Here is a 21,299-nt window from a genome sequence, read left to right on the forward strand (position 1 = left end):
GATCTGGATGATACTGAGGCCAAGGTCTTTGTACTAAAGGCTTCCTCATTAACAACCAACCAGAGGAATGAAAGATACAGGTGTTTGTAATTGCAGTTTTACTGTTATAAGTATGGACTCAAACGACCCAGCATGCAAAAGGTTGCTGACTAAAAGCCAGGACAGGCTGTGGTTAACACACAATAGGCAGCTATGGAAATAGAACTGTGCATCCAAAATATGGTCATGTGGATAGGATGTACTATAAACACACATTGCATACTGGATGAGTACAGATAGGCGTGCGAAATTAATATCATGCTAGAGGGATAGTAACATGCAATTAACAAAGCCAAATCACAACCTCCAGATTAACTTCCAAAAAACACTGGTGACCTGCTCTCACTTTGATGGACAATTAAGTGGTAGCAGGAAACTCCATAGCCTACCTGGTAGTCCATAAGTCAAAAACTCCACTCACCTCCAGGATTGTTACACTGTAAAGTGTCACAATTAGGCTAGAGTAGTGCTTTCCAAACTTTTTTAAGACCATAACCCAATTTATAGAACAAAAAACGTTTGGGGCCCACCGCCTTTTAATGGAGATGATGCCGGGCGATTTTGTAATGTAATTTAAGCATCATGTAGCCATGCATTCTTATTTATAGACGGCACGTTTTCCATTGAAATGGCCACTAATTTTTCATAGTTATAAAGGTACAGTTTTATTGATAAAACTATATAGAACACAAATGATAAGGAGTTAACATTGGGTTTCTGTGAATATTTATCATTACGGCATCTCCAACTAAAGTGTCTTGATTTGTTTTGATCCTATTAAAATTCCTGTGTCCAGCACAATTTAGAATTAGAATAAAAAGAAATGTGCTTTCTTTTTTGCTTTCCTAACTGTTGAAATCATACAGTTCATTTACAGGTATTTGCATTTTGTTGGGTTAGGCAAACAAATGGCATCATACAGCCTTTCCTTTCACACTCTATGGCATCCAGAAAGATTGTCACATCATTCACTTTGCACTCCTCTCACTTTGCAGTCAGAGAAAAAACAATTAAACACCAATCCTCATGTTAAAAGAAGAAGCACCAATTTGTCAGAAGACATAACCTGATATTTGACCTCAGTCTTTGAAGCACCTGGAAATGTGAGAAGATAAACACAGAATTTAAAGACATCTTTGTTTAGCGTTTGGACTTTCCTGACCCACCAATAATCAACTTGCAACTCTCAGTTTGGGAAATGCTGGACCAGAGATATCACCAATCCAGACTCCATGTTACTATAAAGCATAATGGTTATGCCCATAACAGGACACCCTCAAGAGAGCTTCTTGGTGTCAATAGTGGCACAGAAGCAGAGTTTTCCAATGTCGCTGTTGTCATTATTGGGTCCCTCCTTACATGAGTGGTGCTTTAAAATTATATCTGTTGATTACAATACACACGTGAGTTGGTTTAACACAGCAGCTCTATTTACCTGCTATGCCGCCTAATTAGAAACCGTCCTCCATTTTATAAAATGGGTGGAGTTTACATATTTGGATTCCACTAAATATCTTCTCCCCATCTCTAATTAGAACACATTCTTAACAGAGGGCCCGATTTAGAGTTTAGTAGAGAGGGTACTCTGTTGCAAAGGCAACAGAGTATCCTTTCTGCCAAACGCCTCATTTGGAGTTGGGTGGAATTAAAGTATGTCAGCATCGGAGACTACTCAGTTTCCCCTGTCTATATACTCCTCTGACAGCCCGACAGGGTAGGGTTCGTGGGAGGTTTTGCCATTTATCGCCCGCCCTATTAAGAGTGGGCAGTCAAATGGGCAGTTTTCATTGTCTGTTACCTCCAGGTAAAACCTGGTGGAAAGGGATAGTGAAAACTTGTAAATGACTCCCACGCCGTGGGAAAAGTCTCCCATGGCAAGGGGGGGATCATTTATTTATTTATTCAAAAAGGAAATCCTGTTTTGGAATTTTGTTTTTGAAAAAAACAAATGAGGAAGTTTTGCTGTATGGCTCTGTCATGTTGACACAGCCATCCTTCACTCAACACATTGGCGGGAGTCGTGGTGACAGGGGTTCCTTCCATTCCAAGAAATGTCAGCTGGGCTGGTGAACTTCTCTAAATACAGGTGGGTGGAGTAAGCTCGGGTGGGGTTAGTAAAGTCCTCTGCCATGCCGAGGGTACATACTCCATCCCTAGAGCTCTACATGAGGTGCAAAATTTAATGTAACAGCAAACAAGGGATGCAATATATTGTGCGAAAAAGATGTGTTGTGAGCATGGGCAGTATGTGACAGTGTCTTCAGGCTGCAATAGTTACAACTGGGAGACGCAGGTGGAGAAATCCGAATGCAGTAAAAGATGAAAGAACATTTTCTTCCATCCTTAGGTAGAATAAGAACCTTCATGTAAGATAAAGAGGGGAGGAGAAGATCGAGAGGTCGAAAACAGTAATTACTTGGCGTACACATTTAGCAAAAAAAGTGAAAATAATATAAGCGCAGAAGGCGTATCAATCACGTCACTGCTGATATATTAAATACAGTCTTGGTTGCCAGGGCTACATAGATGAAACAACCGAAGTGCTGAAGGAAAAGGAGCACTTAACACATGACCCGCAGAAAAATAATCAGTGATGGTGAAACAGCGAAGAGCCTCTGCCTACCTAATTCAATATGTAAATTAAATGAGATGCAGAAGGAGCTCTACTCATGAAGTATCTACACAGTGGACTGCATCCCTGGTTGTCAGGGTTACGGATGTCAAAATATTGAGGGACTGATTGAGAGTTGGATGCCAATGGAAAATCTCAATTGCATGAATACATATATCCCTGAAACCTAACACTGCAATTGAGCCAAAAATCCCAAAAGGTTTACTTATGCATGCTAAAAGCATTCTATCTTAATTCTAGTGGATTTCTTTTGATTGATTTATCTCATACAGGAGGCAAGGTCCACTACGTACCTTTCTCTCCCTTTCTTGATTAACGTGGTCATACAAAAGTCCAGAAATTTATCAATGAGGACTGGAGCCCCATAATTGTTTTTGAGATGATAGCAGAGAATCATCTACAAAGAGAAGGATAAGAACCTTTCTATTATTCAAAATGGATGAATCATTCCTGCAATCCCAGAGTGCTTTCACCACATCGTTCAGGCAGACGTAGAGAGTGAATCATGTTGGGTCAAGTACTCACCCTTAGTGCACTCCACGCTTATTAGGTGTGCAGTCTATTAGCTAGCCTTTATTTCCCAGCACTTGGGCATAGTTCTTAGTGTGGAGCTTTATGATGTGTTAAAGCAGATTTCTTGGGACACCCATTTTTGCCAATACTCCCCACAAGTGTTCTCTTGGAATGAGATTGGATGGAGCTCTACGATTGACAAAAGCAACATGGAGCTTTTGTTGTGAAAGTCGGGCATACTCCAATAGAGAATGGCGAATCTGAAAGCCTGGTCAAGGGTACTAGTCTTTGAGCAGAATCCTGCCTGAAGAGGAGATCAAATTTGCTCATCTTCCAACCTTTCTAGTAGTCTATCTAAAATCTGCCCCGCAAATATTTTTTGCAAGTTGTCAATTAGACCTATTGACCAGTAGTTGGAGAGGGCGCAGTTATCAACCTTCTTGTAAATCGGAATTATCTCCACCCCCCTTCATGAGTGAGGGATTTCCCCACCAGCTGAGATGGCGTTAGATAGTAGATTTACATAACAAGTCCAAATCTGGGGCTCTGTTTTATATATGTCGCCAGGGAGTTTATCTGTCCCTGGGACCTTGGCTGATTGGAGCAGGGCAATAGCTTTTCCAGTGTCTTCAAGGGAAAAAACTATTTGATCATCTACTTCTAGATCAGTTGCAGGCATATCCGCACAAGATAATACCTGGTCAGAGCGCAAAGTAGAATCACTGATTTTTATTCGATCATATAATGTGGAAAAAATGGGTCACCCACTCTTCAATTTGAATATAGTGGTGAAATCCTTTTATCCTATCTCTGTGGGCTTGCGCTGCTATGCACCAGAAGGACCAATTATCTTTAATTTTGTCAGGTGCGAGCATGTTGCACCAGATGTTTTTGTTCCAGTTCCTTCTGGCTTTGCTCATAGCAAGATTGTAGTTACATCTTGCATCTATAAACTTTACTCTGTTACAATCCTTACAGCACGACACAGAACTCTGTAGAACTCAACCATGCAGCTCTTCACTGAAAGCGCCACCAGATCTGGTGCTGAGAGACGCAGAGTCGCATAGATCCATGTCGTTCTCAGCTGAAAGCCTCACTGGATATCATATGGCGCAACTGAGAGAGCGCAAACTGACCTAAATGTATGAGTGCATCACACTTACCTGTAGTAAGCACAAATCATGAGGAGAAATGCCATGAGTGCTAATAGTATTTGAAATTATATTCTGAATGTATAGCTAACGTAGAGATTTAAGTAGAAGTGGAACTAATACAGAAATGTGTGACACTATATGATTTTAGTAGATGTGATTATTTCTGAATCCATGTCGTGTAGCTGTTAAAATGTAAGATGGTATGTGGTTAAACGCAGAATGTGGTAGGCCTCAGGGCCAGAGCTAAAAGGGAAGGTGTTTCTTTTCACGACATAGATTGTATTAATGTTTTGGTCATTGCATTAAATGGGCCATGATTTATAGATGTGTTTACTGAATAATAGAATAAGAGTATTAACATGCTTTAATTAATGAAGAAGTTGAATGCTATAATCATTATGAGAAATATTGTAGGCCTGAAATGTTTTAACATTGATTTACACGTACATGTCTGGGCCAAGAAATGTTGCAAGCCTTTTTGGAAGTCTATGAGAGTTGGGTTCTTGGCTGCAGATGTCTGTCTGCAAGGAAAGGGGGGATCCAATTATAAATGAATGAATAGAGGTCTGTTCAGTAGACGGCCCAGACATGGAGGAGGGTTCCGGAATGTTTAAGGGGTATCAGCGGGCCGGAGAAGAGTCTGAGAAGCAAGGTCAACTCCAACGTATGAGGCCCAACACAAAGCAGCATGGAAAAAGCCAGAAGCTACACCACGTGAGAGGCGTCTCGCGAGGGGCGTCTCAAATGTTGTTGACTGTTTTGTATTAGGGACAGCACCCCTGGGTGGAGTTAGAGCAGATACCTGAGGACCCTTTAGAGAGCGGATGGGTAGGCAGAGAGGGGTCATGACTGGAGAACTATAGGTTTTCACCAAGAGACCTAGAGTGAGTGACTTCCCTTGGGGGTCATTCACTGCTGACACCTTTGTTAGGTTGGGATTTGGTTAAGTAGGGATACCATCTAGAGCAGGGTAGGGACAGCCTAACCTGTGCGTTTTCCTCCAACTTAAATGAAGGAGAGATATGCGTCAATGCTGATAGCTTTGTTATTCTTAGAACTTGTGTTAGTAATTTCCGTTGCTCGTCTGAGGGCTTTCAGAGAGCACATGTATGTAGTTGGACCTGTGTATCTCGTGAATCTCATTCTGAGATGCCTGTATTTGCAGCTTATCATATCTTTACAATAAACTTTTGAAAGCTAGAAGTTGTTTGTGATCTTTGGGAGCAGGGTCCTTTATTGGGTGAACTGGTTTGGTAACAGGGGCACTTTCTTCCTCAAAGACAGGCAACAAAGGTTCAGTCGACCAGATCGAGGTTTGGATCAATAGTGATGAGGTATCGATCAAAATCTCGCCCTTCCACAACGCAGAGCCCCACAGAGCCCCACAGAGCCCTGCTGAGCTGCACAGCGCAGTCCTCACATGGAATTCAGAAGTTAAAACATTCAGTGGGACCGCACTGGTCCTGTATCTGGCCCCGCTGCACCGCTGTTGGCCTGACTTGTGACTTTGTCTGATCTGGCACAAACTAATACGTGCAGTTGGTTATATCTAAGACTTTAAAAAAATCGTAACTCCAGTGCTACTAATTGAATTTTTTACATTTTTATGTCATTTCATTTAATAAACTACACTGTATTCTTCTAAATAGGTTTGGGATTTTTCATGTGTTGTGTTTTCACTTCATCACTGTTTCAGTGCTTCATAAATACTTTATACATAGCTTCTAAGGTAAGAATGACTGCTTCTGTGCCAAGCTACCAGAGGGTCAAGCGCAGGTTTATTTAGTGACTTTTGTGGTTCACCCTGACAAGGGTTGTGATTGTTATTTGAAATGAGTTCTCACCCCTTCAATGAATAATCCAATTTCTTACATGCAATCTTATATATGCAGATTTTGGTGTGTTAACTACCACAATCTGCATTTTATTCCTCCTTTTTGGGGGACAATCTCCTAATTGGGAGTTTGTTATGGGAGCTGATAAATTCCGACACACTGGAGTTAGGTTTTGTCTGGTCTGACAAAACCAATTCAAATTTTATGCGACTCGTAATGAAGGATTATTTAAACAAACGTAAGCTCCTTATAACAAAGCTTTTTTCATTTAGTTTGCTTTTATTTTACTAGGACTGCTGCCTGAAGTATCCATAAAGCACCACCTGTGGACATGAACAGTATGTGCTTAGTGGAAACGGTGGCCTTTGGCTGTCCTCTGTGCCTAGTTCCCTAGATCCCGGACACTACTGGACATGGTCTTTGACTATACCTGGCATGCTAAGTGCAAAGGATATGACATTTAGGGATGGATTCCACCCAGCCCCCATGACCACAGAGCCCACAAGGTGTGCCCTAAATAGCATTGATCGTGGTCTTTGACCGTACGCTTCACCCAGTCTGCCTATGCCATGTTCTTTGTAGTGGGTTCTGTGCAGTATGCATAAATGATAAAGGGAACTCTTACAACCACAAACTAGTGAAGGCTGCAACAATCTGCCAAATTTTTATATAGTCTCCCTCGAGAAATGTCCAAACATTTGGAACTATCTCGGGGAGCAAAGGATTTAACCCCCTGAGGTTTGAACCCATGTGGAAGGTCTCAAGTGCTCCAACGTGTATGGGAAGGACCGTGTGTAGCGGCTCCAAATGGCAATCGGAACACAGAGGGTGAGGTGAACGTTGTACTCCATGCAGACCAGTGACTGTTGTCATTTATTCAAAACTTCAGCAGTTTGTTGTTTTAAGATGTTTCCCTTATCATTTATGTACTGATAAGATCTGGTCATTTTATTCTGGGTCGAAACGTCGTTGGCAACTATAACAAACAAACAAATAAAATTGCGCCTGTAGAAGGCAAATGGACTACTATTGACGATTTAAAATGGTTGTTTGTTATGAGAAACACAAAGTCACATGCGTTATTGTAAAATAACTTGTTTTCTCTCTTTTCTATAGTTCGTTTTCAATGGGGACAGTCTACACATTATTTTACGAAGATCAGCGGATGTCATTTGTTGATGCTTTTGTGTTTTGCATATTAATCAATATGATACATGTTGTGGTGATTTGAAGCGTGATTCCATGCAGACAGCATGAACTGCAGCTATCTAGCCATTCAAATAATGTATTGATTTTTCTAAGTGATACCTAAGAGTGCCATTGTTTCGTCTAAGCATTTATACCCATGCCTCATGGGTTTACGGGTAGCTCTTGTAGCCTAATCTGATTTATAGTTTTGTGGACAGGTTACTCCATCACAAATATGGCGGATAACCCCTCCATCATTTTACAAGTGCATTATATCCTATGACACTCTCAATAACATAGACAGGATATCCATCATTTTTGAGATGTAGTACCCATCCACCAAAGTATAAATCAGGCTCTATGTTTTGAAATAAGATGGAGGATGGAAGAACTCTGCATTGTGATAAAGCCTTTGTGTACATTATATCAAAGTAGATAGATCCTTGGAGTGCTATGCATTAAGATAGGATATAGCCTTGTTGCCTTTCATGGGTTTTCATTTAATTACCTTGTGACTAATCACTTTACTGTAACAGGTGGTAGTACTTAGGAACACGTAATCCTGCATATAATGCAGCATATTTAGTTAAAAAAACAGCAGTTAATTGTGCTGAAACTATTTGTGTACTCTGGGTGTGCAAATGTTTCACAAAGATCTCCACTGAGTGCCCGAACTCTATGATTTGGAATGGGTTTGTAGATCTGTGATGGGATTTCTCTGCTAGTTGCTGAAGAGGGTCACGTAAATGTATCACATCGACACTTGATACCAACTCAATTAACATACTTCATAAAGGTCCCACGACAAATCTAAGTTACAAAAGTCTACTTGTTAAAGCTAAAAGTAAGAAGCATATTATATGGAATTGCCATTTATTTTGATAGTGAATAGATAGAATAATTGTCCCGAATGTTAAAAGGCGAAATTGGATTTTTTTTTGTAATGTGCACTCTCTCATTTTATGAACTTTTAATCTTTTCTTGGAATTATCACTGCAGATAGAAGGTGGGTGGCGCTATCCTAAAGCACCTCGTCTGCTTCTTCTTACCCATGTCCTTCTTGATTCTAGCCAACAAAGCTGAGAATGGGCCACTTCCTCGTCCCTCCTTGTGTTCAAGTGCTAATCTTCTGGAATACCAAACATAACAGAAAAACACAAGCACACCTTTCAAAAGTAAAGCAGAACAATTTTGAAATTATCCCTTTCCTTGAGTACTTAAAAGCATTTTCATCTTCTTCTATTTTAGCCTACCGATAAGCATAATGCCATTAATACCATTTTGAAATGGTTTTATCTCTTTTCATTCTCAATATTTGTTTCAGGTTATGCATTTACTATTTTTGAAACTTAAGTTTCAAATGCTAAATATTTCAAACTATTTGTTCTGAACTTGTCATGCAACATCATCTGTCACGTTCACCGATATATGTGCCAAGCTGCTAACTCTTCTTGGGGCACATGCATCAAAAGTTGCATTCTGCGATTACCAAATAGCGATTTTTAAGAAATAGCTATTCGGTAAGCGCAAAATGTAATGCATCAAAACAGGCTGCAAATAGTGATTCATTAATTGCGATTCCTTAAGAATCGCAAATGCAATTAGGGAATCGCTATTTGCATTTGCAACTCCATTCTTTCCTATGGGCCTCAAGGCCAATAGGTGGGAATATCCTGCATTGCCTAGATTGCGATTACTTGATTGGTATTTGGAAATTAGGTAATGCAAAGGCAAAAGTGCCCGGGGCCCTAAGGCCACCGTGAGGTGCCCCTAACAGAAAAAGGTGTACATGTAAGGCACACCTATGCCCTAGGGGCATGTGCGCACCACATGGCACTTTGAAAATTACAGTTTTGTACATTTTTCAAAGTATGCACATATTAGCAACAGCTTGAAGTTGATGCTAATTAGCTTTTCGTAAATGCACAGTTCGCATTTAGGAAAGGCTTCTCGCATATGCATTAGGGAATCAAAAGTTAATGTGTTCGGTAGTTCATGGATTTTTAAAGGTAAGGCATTGTAGAGCCGGGGGGCTAAATAAGAAAAGGCTCGACCCCCTAAATAAGCCTGGTGAATTCTTAGGACTGTCAATTGAAACTTATTTGCGGATAAAAGTGTTCCAGTAGGGTGGAACATTTGGATTCTGTCTCTTAGATAACTAGGCCCGTTACCGTGAACCTCTCTAAAAGTAAAAAACAGACATTTATAATGAATGCAGCAACCAACCTATTATGTAAACAAAACAAGGGAACCCAGGGCACAATATGCTAAGGACCTTGGACAGATACTTATTTTAAAAGAACACTGGTCCTTAGGCAGAAGGGAGAATATTTACAAGAATAAATATAGACTAGATAGAACTATATTATTTGGAAACGTGTCCAGCCGGACAGTTTTAATATCTTGATAAAAAATATTCACAAAGAAATTTACACAGGGTGTGATGGAAGTGGGACACCAGCCGATGTCCGACTAACCCACTAGACAAACATACACAACATACACAAATGATAGGCAAAGGAAGGTCATCTGAATATCATAAATTATAAACAGATGATCCACAATATACGCATATGCATGAGCAATTATTGTCAACTATGCAATTAGTGCATTTCTGACCAGAAATGCACTAATTGCATAGTGCCTTTTGCCTTTCCACCCGTGACTGTGGCATGGTGATAAACTGGTGAACTCTTCTATTGATGCATCTCAGCATTGAGAAAGGCCAGCCTTTGAGATGCAACACTGTCAGAATTGATCCTATGGAGAGGTTCAGTGTGTATGGAATGAAGTTCAGCCATATTTTGACATAGGCAGGGATAGTGTGAGAGAGGGCTGTAGGTGAATCAGACTTCTGCTCCCAGTCTGCAGCCATCTCAAGGATCACATCAGATGCGGTATCTGGCAATGACTGCTTCCTAGACATGTCAAAGATAAAGATGTTGAGCCTTTTAAAAAAAATAGAGTTTTATGTAGCGTGAACTTGACCCGAATCGGGTATCAGAGCACTTTACATAGCACCAGTTGCATTACATGAGGACACATTCATTTTTGTTAGGCACAGGGAGATAAAGTGATTTGCCCAGAATCAAAGGATGTTCAGTGTCATTGCCAAGACTCGAACCCAGTTCCCCAGATTCGAGGTCGTCCGCCCTAGCCGTTTGGCCAACTCCTCTCCCCCTTTGCCTGTAAACTCCATGTCTCCTCAAATCAATACTCCTCAAAATGAAGGGCTAACAAACAAACACAACCACTGACATAGTAAATGCAGCAAAAGTTGTTTGGTGTGTCAGTTCATAACCTTTGGACTCAGCTTGGCTGTGATTGATTGGTGTTGAAATTAGTTTCAGTGGAAGTGGGTGGTGGAGTTGAGAACATTCGCTCCTTTCATTACAAGGTGTGTTGCAAGTGCTGTAATCCTTGGTATACAACTTTACAGCATTTGCCTTTAAGAGAAAAAATTAATATTCAATAAAATAATATTAAATAAAATAATAATTACCTTGGTTCTAATATTAAACAGAGTTTCTTTTAAGAATTAAAATCTCTACGAAAATTGAAATTGTGCTTGGTACAATTCTATTTATAAGCACACATATTAATATAGGGGAAGGGGAAATATATACTTAGCCACAACATACAAGTACATATCTGACAATATAAATATTGCTGCTCCTTTGTACATAGGGGTGTATATATGGAGGGGCTTATGTTTGATACTAAAACTTTTCTAAGTGTCATGTATATATGTATTTGTGTGGATGCATATCACACCAATTTTGATGTATATGTATGACTCTATACATGTATATGTTAATTTCAGTAATTTGTTTGAAAAAATGTTAAACTTTGTCTCATCCTTCCTCTATCTGACTCATCTCAAACCTGTTTCACTGTTATAAACTCTCAAACATCCTTTTCAAACTCCCACCTCCCTTTTATCCAATTCACTCAACTAACAGGTGCACATGTCCACTACTCTCAATAACAATTCACAACTTGCATTATCTAATCCACTTCCATTGTTCAGTCCCTACTCAAAAATAACTGAACGCATGAAACTTGAGAGCCCAAACGTAAGATACTTACCACAACTAATCCACAAGGAAGAAAGGCAGCATGTATTTCTAGTAGAAAAAGGTCCAAAGCGGCATAATCCCTTATGAGGTAACTTGCATCCAAATGCTCTAGCGAGCAATCCTGCCATGATTAGCCTGAAAAGGGCACTGGAACTCTGCAGTGCCACCCTATATGGGTGTTGTACACTTTTCAGGCTTATCAAGGCTGACAAGCTCGCTAGAGTTTGGGTGCAAGTTTGCCTCATATCAGTGTATGCTGCTTTGGACCTTTTTCCGATTATATACGTCTCGGTAATTTATTCAGCGGAAGATGCGATTCCTTGACACACTATTGAGCGTTTGCGATAAGTGGAACACACAGCTTCCACAGTTATTGGAGACATACACCACCATGTGGGCCATTTTGGAGACTATGTCGTCCATGGGGGCCCTACATCTCTATTTGCTCCCAAGATCCTGATGAGATCTCCCTTGTGCTTTTTGGACTGCATTGGACATTGTCCTTATTATGGGACTCTGAACCTTGAAAAAGGTCAATGAACAAAACATGTGTTGACTGCTTCTGCTTGTAGATACGAGATATTGTGGCAACTCCAAATGGAATAAACAATTCACAAAAACGAAAAAGAACTTGATGGGCTTTATAATACGGATTACTTTTCAATTGAAGGACCTCTTGTGCGTGCTTTAGTACTTATTATTTTGCATATACTTCGATGAGTATAAATCAATATCTTGCACACCAAGAGCTTTAGGAATAATGCTCAGTATATTGAGAGGGAAAGTCTTGCCCCAGTTAAGATGAAATACCATGTCCGCCAAAATGGTAATGGGGTACCAGAGTCAGCCGCCATGATCCGGATGACCTTACCGACACATACGTGTGAAAAAACAAGGACCCCCTGATAAGGAATAAGGTTCCTGGGTCAGGGCAATTAATTTGTGAAAAGTAAAACACCCAGGCAACATATAAATACTGGCATAGTTCAGGTAACAAAAACGTGATGAATAAAAATGAAAAAATAAAATTAGCACACTAAATTAGCAGAGAGAATTCAATTTAATAAATTGTATAAAATATCACAAAATGATTCAATGATATATTGATTAAAAAACAGTAAAAGGGTTACTTTCAGTGATTAAATTGTCAAATACATATTATTTAACTAATATAATGAAGAGATGGTTCCCGTCTACGCGTTTCGACACGTTCAAAGTGTCTTCCACAGGACACTACCATCTTGTTACTGAAAATAAATAGACAATATTTTAAAATTCTGTTTCTGTTCTAGAGCAGTGTATTAAAGAGAATATATTTTACAAGAACTGAAAAGCCAGTTACTTGATAACTGATCATGATATACCGCATTACATCACTTCATTATTTTTTCTTTTATAATACAGAGACATTGTCAAAATATGGTATAATTACAACAAACCACTATCATTTCATCACATAAGATTACATGATTGGAAACGGAAGGATCAAGAAAAAGGGTGAAAAATAAAATTGAGAATTGAAACTAATACCTGTGTACTTATCTGAAAAAACAATAATAGTATACATTTTCTACAGAGGCAACTTCATTATTATCGGCCAACATATACCTCCCACCAAGGACCTTTAACTTTACCTGGTGAAAGAATAATATATTTCTTGTCTAAACAGGGACTTGTGTGAACGTTGAGAACTCCATCAGACAAATCAGTGACACAATTATCAACATCCACATTGTTGACTCTAGGCACTTTCCAACCATTGCAAGCACTTTGGAAGAGACCTACTTGCACTTACTACAATGTTTACATATGGCACGGCAGTTTGGATTATTGCCGAGGTGCAATTTAGACACATATCAAAAGCAAACAGGTAGATTTTTCTTTGACACTGTTAGACCTGTCAGCCTTAGAGTGGTCTTCCCCCCAATATTTTGCCTTTGCCTCCACTTTTTGCTGAAGTTCCTTTTTGTTGAATTTAGGAGTCTGTGCATTTTACTACTGCTAACCAGTGCTAAGGTGCTTGTGCTCACTCCCTAACACATGATAAAATTGCCTTACACCTCTTTGGCATATTTAATTTATTTAGAAGTACCTAGTAAAGTGGTAACGCGCATACCCAGGGCCTGTAAATTAAATGCTACTAGTAGGCCTGCAGCACCTATTGTGCCACCCACTTTAGTAACCCTTTAAAACATATCCTAGTTCTGCCACTGCAGCCTGAATGCAGTTTCAAACTGCCAATTCAACAAAAAACCTTGTCAAACTTTAAAGTCCTCTTTTATTTCATATAATCCACCCCTATGGTAGGCCATAGGTAGCCTTAGGTAGCTCAAAGGGCAGTGTGCATTGTAATTAAAAGGTAGGACATGGCATTTTAGGTTTTGCATGCACTGGTAGTGAAAAGTTCCTGAATTTGTTTCCGCTACTTTGAGGCTTACCTCTCTTATAGGAAAACATTGGGCTGCCTTATTACATTTAATACACGCTAACGTTTGATTAGGAACAGGTAAATATTTCCTGTTTGGTGTCTGAGAAATATCCATTATAAACTCTCTTTAATGGTAAAGTTGTACTTTAAGTTACAATTTTGAAAAAGCTACTTTTAGAAAGTCTGCATGTTCCTGCCCTAACTATTTGGTACCTGCAGCCTGTTCCTGAGTCACATGACAAGGTGCAGTTGGCAGCTAGACTTTTTTTATTCCTCCCATACAGCCACAAACTAGAGGGATTAGGTCACTCCTGCATGTATTCTACTAACTGTTTAACTCTTGGGTTCCGAAGTAGCGTGCTACTCTCTGCAAAGCACTTCAATGACTTCTCAGGGGTGGTAAGCACTATGTAATTACAAATACAACTAAAACTTTTTCTAATTTTGGTGTTCCAACATATTTCTTCAGTTATTTGTTGGCTCTGTTGATTTTTATGGAAAGGGATTGCAGTACCAGCTGTTGGCCGTGTATGGTGCTGGATTTTCACCAAGGCTGAGATGGGGCCCATTTGTTATGTTATGTTATGTTAAAATGAATTTGTCAAGCGCACTTACACCGTAGGTTTCTTGGCGCTATTCAAACACTAGTAGCTGTGAGGGTCCCATTTAGCCTGACTGCGCAAAGAGCCAGGTTTTCAAGGCCTTTCTGAATCCCAGGAGACTATCACAGTTCCTAACTGAGAGTGGAAATGAATTCCAAAGCTTGGGGGCCAGATAAGAAAACCTACGCCCACCTTGTCGTTTTAGTTTGATTGAAGGAATAGACAAAAGATGAAGATGGGCGGAACGAAGGTTACGTGCGGGGGTGTGTCTCGTGATAAGGCTGTTAAGAAATTTGGGGCTAGTGCAGTGAAGGGCCTTGAAGATTATACAGCCTGACTTGAACGCCGTACGTTGCGCAATAGGTAACCAGTGTAAGGTGCGCAATAACATCCTGGCGGACTGCCATCTCGGCTGCTTGTAAATCAATCTTGCTGCCTGATTTTGAATTATTTGAAGGCGATTGACCAGGCCCAGGGGAAGGCCGGTATACAGCGAGTTGGAAAAATCGAGGCGGGAGAGTACCAGAGCAATCACTACCTGGATCAAAGCTTGATGAGACAACAGGTAAGCGATCTTTCCTATTTTCCGTAGTTGAAACAGAGAGGAAGAGACCACTGTGCCCACATGACCCCTCAGAGTAAGGTCAGAATCTATAGTCACTCCCAAACTATTCACCAACGAGGATGGAACGAGAGGAGGGCCTAATTCGCCCGGCCAGAAATGAAATCCCCAACTAGTAAGGCTCTTCCCAGGCAGCACCAGTTCGATTTTCCCGGGGTTGAGCTTCAGTTGGTTCTGGTCCATCTAGCCTTGGGTATGCAGCATTGTGGCTTGAAATTCAGCAGCTGCATTTTAACAGTCTAACTTAAAGACCAGCTGAAGATCATCAGCATAATTAAATACTGTTGTGTTCCTGGCCTTAAGTGAGAAGATCAAGGGGCGGATGTACAGATTGAACAGCAGTGGGGACAAAGATGAGCCCTGCGGAACTCCACATGAGGTAGTCAGGTCAGGAGCCATATAGTTCCCAAGACGCACAGCCTGGGTTCTACCCGTTAAAAAAGATTTTATCCACCCATATGCTATTCCCCGAATCCCCGCTTGTTCGACACGGTGCAATAGGATGTTATGATCGACCGTGTCGAACGCGGACGACAGATCTAAAAGCACAAGTGCCTGCGGGGTCCCCTTGTCAGCGTTAGCTCTAAGAGTGTCCATCACCGCCAAAATTACCGATTCCGTAGAGTGGGCAGGCCGGAAACCGGCTTGGTTTGGTTCTAGATAGTTAGAGTTTTCAATAAACTTAGAAATGCACCTAGCCACATAGGCCTCCAAGATTTTTGACAAATAGGGAAGCAGCGAAATCGGGCGGTAGTTGGCAGAAACAGATGGATCTACTCCCGGTTTCTTGAGCAGGGGAACTAGGGCGTCTTTTTTTAGAGCAGTAGGGACTTCCCCTTTCCTTAGGGATTCATTGAGGAGGGGGAGGAGGCTATGCGGTAAGGCCGCAAATACTTCCCTCAAAATAGTGGGAGGACAGCAGTCTTTGGGGGAGCCCGACTTGACTCGAGACATTAATTCAAGTAGGGTGTCAGGACCAATCTCCATGAATTGATCCATGATGCAGGTGTTATCAGGGTTAGCCCCTAGAGGTTCCTCATGCGCTACTAAGGGGATTTACTCCGGTTTTGTGTCCTTTTTGGCTGTAGTAACTTTAGAAGTGCAGTTAGTGAATAGCAGTGGTGCTACTCTTTTGTGCATGTATCTGTCCCTCCGTAGAGCCCTCCTTACTACTCCCCAAATCCATTCTGATTTATACTAAGTATTCCCCATTTTCACACCACTCCCCCATCCCTCCCATATTTACTACAAAAAAAGTATCCCTACTTGTGTGGAGATCACCGCAGTCCAGCATAGATATCTGCACAGAAAAGATAGTAGAGGCGGGGGCTAAGCCCTATGCATGGGGGGGTACTTGCCAGGAATTAGTGCTAAACGAACAAGTAGGACAGATGAGGCTGAGGCACTAAAAATAGTTATGTAAGATATGTGCTAGGACTGATCAATTGTACACTACTTGTGTACTTTCATGACCTAATGTGTAAGTTAAAATGATTTTTTTTAAATAATACAATATTTTCCAAAAAGCCTACATAAGCAAAAGGTGGTGTAACACTTCGGCCCTTTCCACCTCAAACAAAGTAAAACATGTTTCCACAGTATTTATCAATATACGATGTTACATCACATGCCGCTATTGCCAGCCTCGCATTATACTTAATGAACTAGCGGTATGTGTGCAGAGAATATAAGAAAAAATGCAGGTGTATTTCGATTTTTTTCTTCCAAGCCTCACTATGTACGCTGTGGCAGACAAAGAGCAGTTTTGTATGTGAAAAACATGGGTATTTAGGCCCTCATTATGACTGAACCAATATTTTTAATATGTACAGTAATGCACATATTGGAATTTTGAGTTTTATGATTTTTCTCACCCCCATTTGGGATCTGTTACATGACCACTCATCAGACCAGCTATTGCTGACTGAAACTTGGCTGACTCTCTCGTTGAGCCCCATCATTGTCACAGCAATCCCCCCCACCCCCGGTAGAAGATTGCAAGCTAGGATAAGACAAACAGATCCAGAGGTAGAATCACTATCATCTTCAAAGAATCAATCCAAAGCTTCACCACCTCTGAAAGCACCACCAGTAATATGGAACAATTGACCCTCAAACTCCTCATCACAGCCAACTACAGTAGTGCCTTTGTGTGCTGCCTTCCTGGACCACATGGCAACATCAGCAGCACCATTGTGGATTTGGTTGCCCCCCGATCATCGAGTTTATCCTCCTCGGTGACCTAAACTAACAATTGGAGGACCTCCATGTCCCCAAGACCAACCTCCCTGAGCACCTACCTCAGACTCGCCCTGTTAGTGTAAGGCTGTATGCATGCCTCCAGACACCTACTGGACCCCATCTTCACCAGGATCAGCAACATTCCAGTAGACAAACCCAAAACGATCACCTGTTCCGACCACACCCTCATCAACTTTGACATACCCATCCCATATAACTGCAGAAGCACCATCGTCAAATCTTCACTGGCCTATCTCCCTGCTACCCTACCTAGCAAAAGTGAAGGAAAAGATGATCAACAAATGCCTAGCCATCCACCTCAACAACAAACCCCTCCTTGACATCACTCAATTTGTATTCAGGCCCAACAACAGTACAAAGACCACCCTCATTGCTGCCATGGATGACATCAAGATGATCATGGACAGAGTTGACATTGCACCCTTCATCCTACTGGACATTCTCACGGCCTTTGACACAGTCTGTCACCCCATTCTTATCCAATGACTGTACATGAAGCCGGCATCCAAGAACCCACACTTTGCTGGATTTGCTCTGTTCGGACAGATCACACCTGGTTGGTCAGTCTGGCTCTTTTCACTTTGGAAACTGTTCACCTTATCAGCGGAGGACAACAAGAATCCTCACTATAGGACCATTCGCTCCTGTTGAATCAACATCATATCCTACGCTAATGACACCTAGCTCATACTCTCCCTCTCCGACAAGACACCAAATGCTCAGACAAGTTTCTTCACCTGTAAGACTGAAGTTGTCAGATGGATTAAAACCAACGGCTTTAAGCTCAACTCAGACAAGATGGAAGTAGTAATCTTCGGCCAAGACACCTCATTCTGGGACATCATCTGGTGGCCTGCCGAACTCTCCTCCCAACAAACCACGCTAAGAATCTCGGAACAGTAATCAACAACTCACCATGACTGCCCAAGTGAACGCAATGTCCGTCTCCTTCTTCCACATACTCGAGATACTCAAGAGCACCATCCATGGCTCCCCAACAACATGTGCAGAACCGTTGTACAAGCCTTCATCACCTGTAAGCTGAACTACGGCAGCGCCCTCTATGCTGGAATCAATGCTCAACTGACCAGACGACTCCAGACCAACAAAAACTCACAGCCAGAGGCATAGCTTCAGGGGGGGTATTTGAGGTGTTACCCCCCCCCCCCAATACATGTATTATCTGCTAAATAGTTGGGTTCAAGTGCTTTCAGTTGGGTATTGTAAGGTGTCTGTCGGATTTCAACAGGAATTTTTGCCTGCACGCAGACAAAAACACACACACACTTGTCCCTCTGTTTTGAAAGTCTTTAACATTGTTGGTTATTTTACAAACTAATATGTTTTCTCTCACTTAGCACCCAATACACATTGATCTCCTTTCCCTTGCCCCTTTAGCCTTATCATGTGCCCTGCTTCCTGTATAATGTTTTTAAATGTTAAATAATCTGAAGTTCATCCGCCCCAATCTTCCTCACCAAGCTACGCCCCTGTCAGCAGCCAGGCTCACCCTCAGCCTCCCACCTCACACTCACATCCCTCCAGACATCAAAGAGCTCCACTGCCTCTCAATCCACATAGTGCTCTGAGGAATAAAAAATAGATTTCCCATTCATAAGGAGCATCAGACCTATATTATGTTAGCATGATGAATCTATATGTACCCTCTTTTGCTAAAACTATATGTATATATTTTATATGCGCTTGCAGGGGGGAAACGTTTATTCACTCTTTGCATATCTATTGCTAACAGAGTAGGTCGAGAACCATACAGACGCCATTTTCCACACCTATGCTCGAACACGGGCTGTGATTACGTGTTAGTCTCCGGCAGTTGTCAAGCCCCAGTTCAACTAAATTACTGGGAGCAGCTGAACGTAGGTTGTCTACTCGACTGTTCTGAGACTCAAGGTCGCATCTGGCTTTGGGTGCGATAAGCGCATTCCTGGAGGCGCTGGGCCTACACTCCCGGGCACCAAGACGAAAGGGAGTCACCCCTCCTGACCTTCCCAGTAATAAATAGTTAAGCTTTGAACTAATCATGTGTGCCATATATGGTCCTTTCCTGGAGCTCGAGGGCCAACTGGTGTTTTTCCTTTTACAGTGATTATATGTGTTGAACTGAAAAGTATATAACCTCATGTTTGAATGCGAGCCAACAGTCTTCTCAGCGCACCTGATGGGTGAGGATTGGAGAGGCTCCTCTATAGAGTATTTTTGCTTAATAAATGATTGAACTTTCTTCACTGCTAACTGACTGATTATTTGGTAATGGGATTGGGGCTATTGGTAGGTATATCCCTTTATGTTTTTTTTAGTACTTCAGCTCTTCAAATTCCTCATGCTCACATATAAAGCCTTCCACAACATTTGCCCTATGTACCTCAATAACCACATAAACCTCCACAAACCAGCAGACACATCTGGTCAGCCGGACTTCTACTTGCACCCCCCACACATAGGCAGAACCAGATCTGGCGGTCATGCCTTCTCTTACCTCACTCCTAAAGCCTGGAATGACCTGCTCCTGCACATCAGAGCTGCCTCCTGATTTCTTGAATTCTGCAAGAAGCTTAATATATGGCTCTTCACCTGGCTCCAACCCTGGCTCGGCATACAGCTCCTTCTTCAGCACCAGGATACCATCCCCGTTGATTAGCGAGCTATAGAACTACACACAAACTAGCACAGACTGGGTGTGAAAAAAACTGCATTCCTTGTACATTTTGGAGAGTCAAACTGTAAGACTTGGCCCTTTATGCAGGGTCATCCCTGAACGTTTTGCCTTCCTCCTGTATTTTGTCTGGCCTGTTTTTGTTGGTTTTATGACTCTGGGCACTCTACCACTGCTGGTCATATGTTCTCCCTATGGTAAATTAATGTATGGATTATTGACTCTATGATTGGCTTGTTTGGCTTACTGTCAGTCCCTAGTACAGTGCACTGCGTGTGCCCAGGGCTTGTAAATCAAATGCTGCTGGTGGGCTTGTAGCACTGATTGTGCCACCCACCGGAGCAGCTTGTAAAGTGTGTCTCAGGCCTGCCATTGCAGAGCCTGTGTGCATTCTGGTACTGCCATGTTGACTGGGCAAGTGCACCCACTTGCCAGTCCCTAAACCTTCCCTTTCATACATATTAGTCACCCCTATGGTAGGCCCAAGGGCAGGGTGCATTGTAGGTAAAAGTTAGGACATGCCCTGATGTGTGTTGCATGTCCTAATAGTCAATTACAGCCATTTCCATTTTTCGATTTTGCAAGGCTACCTGTTTCCCATAGGCCCGAATGGGCAGTTTGATTATTACATCTTATAGTCCTAACTGACTCAGGGAACTAGGTAGAAATTTGAGTTTCGTATGCCTGAACTCAGAATGATAAAATACATCTTTTAGTAAAGTTGGTTTTAACATTCTGTGTTTGAAAATACCACTTTTAGAAAGTAGGTATTTTCTTGTCTAACCATCCAAGCCTGCCTCTGCTAGGTTGTGTATTCCTTGTCTGGAGTTTGAGTGACAGGGGCAGGGGGATTCCAGGAGACAGGGTGAGTCAGCACAGGGCTGAATAGAGAGATCTGCATGTAGATGGATGGGAGGAGTTGCACCTGGGACCTGAATAGGGCTGTGCCTTCCCTTCACAATGCTGGCTCCCCCTCCTGTGGTGCGTCTGATGTCCCTGACCTGCACTGTGATAGGAAAGAAGGTGTCTTGTCAACAAAGTGCTCCAGGGCTGGCCAGAACTGGTTTGGACTAGGCAAAGGCATCTCTGCCTTCAGAGAACAAAGAGAATAGGTATATAAAAGGGGGTGAGCCAGACCCCAGAACTTTAGATCACTTTTGGGGAAACAAGAAGAAACCTTTGCTGAGGAGAGGAACCAAAGAGACTGAGGAGGAGACTGTCCCTAAGCTGGGTGATGTTTGGGGAATTGGTCTGCAGTGGTTGCCTGACTG

This window comes from Lissotriton helveticus, chromosome 8, assembly GCF_964261635.1.
Source record: "Lissotriton helveticus chromosome 8, aLisHel1.1, whole genome shotgun sequence".
NCBI lineage: Eukaryota > Metazoa > Chordata > Amphibia > Caudata > Salamandridae > Lissotriton > Lissotriton helveticus.